The following is a 5,736-nucleotide window of genomic DNA, read 5'->3' on the forward strand; positions in this document are numbered from 1 at the left end:
TTTTGAATTTATAATTCATACATCACTAGCAGTATACTGTTTTCAAGTGATTATCTATACAGTGTGATGTGTTTTCAGATTCATCACTCAACAACTTACTGTTTACCAAACACTTGCATCATTTTGGACATGAGTAGCCAAGCGGAAAATTTTCGTCACATTTTTCTCAGGAACTACAATACAAGGATTTTAAAAATTTGGTTTCAGGGTTTATAAAAGTCAGTGTTACCCTGTTACAGGCTTTCAGATTCATCACTCAACAATTTCCTTTTTACAGTAATATTTGGGCGGGGTCTCATCAGTTTCACTTAAATACAAAACTAATATCAGTAATAAAATTTTATTATGAAAGGAAATTTGTAAAATGATTAGCAAGACATTTACCAGATAATTAGTTGATAAATTTTTTACTGTTTTTGTATGTGGATAAAATCCATCTAGAGACAAAGTGAAAACAGAAAAAAAATATCAGCAATACAAGATCAAGAAAGAAGAGATATTAGTCTGAAACTATTGTTTATTCTATTATGTTATACTTATTTTCATGGTTCAGTAACTTTTTCAAAAAATGTTAAGTATTTTTGTCATGCTAATTTCTCATTTATAAATAATAAGAAAAGTATATTTGGTATATAGGTTCCTTACAAGGTCTACTTGTCTGTCAGACTGATCTCAATTTATCTTTGATTTGATTACTGATAAATTGAGGATGTACAACATTTGTACAACAGGCATACAGGAGTTGAGCTGCCAAACTGTGCGTGCATGTACTCATAAACTGTGTAATTGAAACTTTTAACATTTTCAGTATTTTGTTACAGATGACAAAGTGGAGGTCAAGCTCAATATTGATGATTGTCACTGTTCAGGAGTTATGGTCCTTGTGATATTGAAAAATGCCAGGAGTCGAATAATTGTTCAAAATCCAGTTTGCTGTCTGTCTGATATCCTCTTCTTCTCAGATACTTTAAGCAGTAGGTCAACTATATGTGGTGTATAGAATAATTGTGGGGTCATTGGGGGTGTATATGTCTGTCTGATGTTTCACAGTTCATCAGTCAATGCTAAGTTTTCCTCGTTAAGTATGATACATAAATATATACTTTTAGCAATAGGTCAATTATAGTTGGTGCACATATTGATTGTTAAGTGTATTATGTACCATTTGACCTTAACCTCATTTTCTTGGTTGTCCGTTAATTGTTCAACGTTAAGTTTTCATAGTTTGGTTTGTTATTTCATTGTATTTAAAGCAATATGCAAAGTGTGTTTCGTTGATTGAATGCTTTTAAGGTGAACATGTATGTGTGGCTTTTCATGGATCATTGATATGTGAAACTTGTAGTTAAACTTTTAAATAAAGCAGGCAAAGAACTGCTGACCCTTCCTGAAAGAAATTATTATATAAGACTACATATGATTTGGAAATCAAGAAAATATATGCCAAAAACTCTGTGTACTGTTATTTCTATGAGAAGATATAGAGGAGCCAAAAATTTAGTCAAAATTAGGAGCAACTGTATCAAGTTTACTTTCAATCTAAGAAATCTGATAGAGAAACAAAATAGTGATCTTAGTTACAAGCTTCACCACTACAGCACATAAAATATATTTCAGTGACATGCAAAAATGGGGAAAAGAGGAGGGGGTGAATATCAAAAGAAAACAGCAAAAAACACAAACACTCAGTAAGAACCAAAGATTAAGATGGCTTGACAAATGTGAGGGTATAGAAGAAAGTTCCTTCATTTCTTTTTTTTTTAATTTTTTGGATCATTTTCTCTGATCTTCATTTCTTTATCATATTTGTCTATTTTTCTCTCTTCTTTATCATATTTGTCTCTTTTTCTCTCTTCTTTATCATATTTGTCTCTTTTTCTCTCTTCTTTATCATATTTGTCTATTTTTCTCTCTTTATCATATTTGTCTATTTTTCTCTCTTCTTTATCATATTTGTCTCTTTTTCTCTCTTCTTTATCATATTTGTCTATTTTTCTCTCTTTATCATATTTGTCTATTTTTCTCTCTTCTTTATCATATTTGTCTCTTTTTCTCTCTTCTTTATCATATTTGTCTATTTTTCTCTCTTTATCATATTTGTCTATTTTTCTCTCTTTATCATATTTGTCTCTTTTTCTCTCTTCTTTATCATATTTGTCTATTTTTCTCTCTTTATCATATTTGTCTATTTTTCTCTCTTCTTTATCATATTTGTCTATTTTTCTCTCTTTATCATATTTGTCTATTTTTCTCTCTTCTTTATCATATTTGTCTATTTTTCTCTCTTTATCATATTTGTCTATTTTTCTCTCTTTATCATATTTGTCTATTTTTCTCTCTTTATCATATTTGTCTATTTTTCTCTCTTCATCATATTTGTCTATTTTTCTCTCTTTATCATATTTGTCTATTTTTCTCTCTTCTTTATCATATTTGTCTATTTTTCTCTCTTTATCATATTTGTCTATTTTTCTCTCTTCTTTATCATATTTGTCTATTTTTCTCTCTTTATCATATTTGTCTATTTTTCTCTCTTCATCATATTTGTCTATTTTTCTCTCTTTATCATATTTGTCTCTTTTTCTCTCTTCTTTATCATATTTGTCTATTTTTCTCTCTTTATCATATTTGTCTATTTTTCTCTCTTCTTTATCATATTTGTCTATTTTTCTCTCTTTATCATATTTGTCTATTTTTCTCTCTTTATCATATTTGTCTATTTTTCTCTCTTCATCATATTTGTCTATTTTTCTCTCTTTATCATATTTGTCTATTTTTCTCTCTTCTTTATCATATTTGTCTATTTTTCTCTCTTTATCATATTTGTCTATTTTTCTCTCTTCATCATATTTGTCTATTTTTCTCTCTATCATATTTGTCTATTTTTCTCTCTTTATCATATTTGTCTATTTTTCTCTCTTTATCATATTTGTCTATTTTTCTCTCTTCTTTATCATATTTGTCTATTTTTCTCTCTTTATCATATTTGTCTATTTTTCTCTCTTCTTTATCATATTTGTCTATTTTTCTCTCTTTATCATATTTGTCTATTTTTCTCTCTTTATCATATTTGTCTATTTTTCTCTCTTCATCATATTTGTCTATTTTTCTCTCTTTATCATATTTGTCTATTTTTCTCTCTTCTTTATCATATTTGTCTATTTTTCTCTCTTTATCATATTTGTCTATTTTTCTCTCTTCTTTATCATATTTGTCTATTTTTCTCTCTTTATCATATTTGTCTATTTTTCTCTCTTCATCATATTTGTCTATTTTTCTCTCTTTATCATATTTGTCTATTTTTCTCTCTTTATCATATTTGTCTCTCTTTCTCTCTTTTTTTATTTTTTGCCATTATGCTCTACTATTTTCCATTATTCTCTATTCTTTATGATATATTTGTCAATTTTTCTCTATTCTTTATTTTTTGCCATTTATTCTGTACTATTTTCCATTATTCTTATTCTCAAATGATTTTATAAACCCCATTAAGACCCTAATATGTGATACAGACACGTTTATTTTGAAGACAAAACAATTGATATACAACTTTGTACTCTGTTTCTGGCTTGCTGTCTAATTGATATTTAAATAACGAAACCATTGTTTCTCAATACCAGTCCAATTAAACTGCAAGGTAATCGTTATTATATTTGAATATTGTATAAATAAGGATATAATTCTAGTATTTGATATTTATATATAACTGTAGAATCAGAAATTTTTGTTACAAGTTTTTATTGTTGTGAATATTGGGACAGAAAGGCTTCCAAAAACTATAAGAAACTTGCATTGATAGAAATGTTTGTATACAACATTTCCAAAAGTTGTTATAATTAATTCATTGCTTTTGCTAAACAATTGATGAACTTCAGCTGTTTTCTACTTTGTCCAGTTTTTGTCTCTGACACATTCCCCAATTCCATTCTCAGTTTCAATTGTTGTAATAAATGCAGGTACACATTTCTGACAAAAGACGCAATGAAACTATAGTAAAAGGAGTAAAAGGGACCTCCTATAAATGACTATACAGAATGTATTTTTATCTCATTGTTGAAGACCTTTTGGTCACCTTTAATTACTTATATGCACTTCATTTGAAATCTATAGGATAGTTTTCTCATTATGCTCATTGGCAATAATACCCCATCTGATATCTATACTATTAAACGAGGAGACCTCATTTTGTGTGTCGCTTCTCTTCCTTCCACGATAAATTAATCATCATGCCTCTGTGTTCTATAAGTAACATGCATATTCGCATTTGTCATCCATTCTTATGATTATTCAGATTGAGTTATTTTTGGAGAAAAACGACAAAAAAGGAGTCCGGATATTGATTCTGTCATCAGACTGACTTTTAGTCATAGATAAGACTTTTGGTTAGAAACATGCACAAGTACAACCAATCGTATGATAGATAATAAAAATGAAAAATAAATAGGCCAATCAGAGCGTTATCCATATCATGGTGTTTAGGTCGCAAGAACCATGACTATTATACCTCCTTATAGTGGACAATTATTTTTCGCTTTTATCTACATGTAAATACGATTATACTACTTTCATATATATAGAGACTCTCTGTATTTTGTCTACTGTTTTCTTTGAAATGTTTACTATTTAAGGGGTCATACCAGTTGCATATATGTTAAAATAAGTAAAACATGTGGAAAAAAGAATGTGTCCATAGCACACGGATGCCACATCGTCACTATATTTACTAAGTTTCCAGTTGATTGGATTTCAACTTCATCAAAAACTACCTCAACCAAAAACTGAAGTGGGACAGACGGACAGATGAACGAACCAAAGCACGGATGCACAGACTAGAAAACAATGCCCATAAATGGGGTATAAAAATTTATTGTTGAAAGTGAAAGTAGTGATTTGGCAAAAATGAAAGTATGGTAGAGATTAGAGCGAGGCAGGACTTTTTTTCGGGACGTCAGGGTCAGGTGTTTTTAAGCTCGGGATTTGGGGATTGGTCCTTACGGGATGCGGGAATATACTTTTCGATTTCGGGATATGAATTTCTTTAAATTCTGCATCTCGGGATTTCATTTTTTTTAAGCCCAGGATTTCGGGATCAGGACCCCTCCGACTACCCCTCAAATTAGCCTTAGTCGGTCTAAGTCATTTATACAAAATTCAAATCCTACCATTGGCATGTAACAATGTTAATAAGGCTTTCAAAAGAAAAGGCACTGGTGGATTGTCCTAGAATTTTTAACTTCATTTGACTTTTACCAAAAGATGCATTGTAGCAAAGGAGAAGAATAATTGTGGTCTAAGGCCAAAAACGCGAAAATAATTGAATTTAACAGAAAGGAAACAAATATCGGACTTTGGGAAAAGGGAGGGGTTTTTGATACCTTTTATGAAATTTCCATACATAATATCTTTTAAAAAAAATCATCCTACAACAATTTACAAGCTGTATATTGTAAACCAACTTTTTTTCGCGAGCGATTTATTTTCGCGACGTTCACGAGTAGAAAAAAAACGCGAATATAAATCGTCGCGAAGAAATTAAATCTTTATTAAACTACATTAATTAAATGAGAAACTCGCGAATTAAAAAAGCCGCGAAATGGACTTGATTTGGTATAACGCGAAATAAAGTATCCGCGAAAATAAGTTGGTTTACAGTATGCCCGCGATTTCGCGGATGTGTTCTAGTTTTTTATAAAGAAGCATACTTCAGTTCAGAGATCGTCTGTTTTCCTGTTACTG

This window comes from Mytilus galloprovincialis, chromosome 10 (assembly GCF_965363235.1).
Source record: "Mytilus galloprovincialis chromosome 10, xbMytGall1.hap1.1, whole genome shotgun sequence".
Classification (NCBI taxonomy): domain Eukaryota; kingdom Metazoa; phylum Mollusca; class Bivalvia; order Mytilida; family Mytilidae; genus Mytilus; species Mytilus galloprovincialis.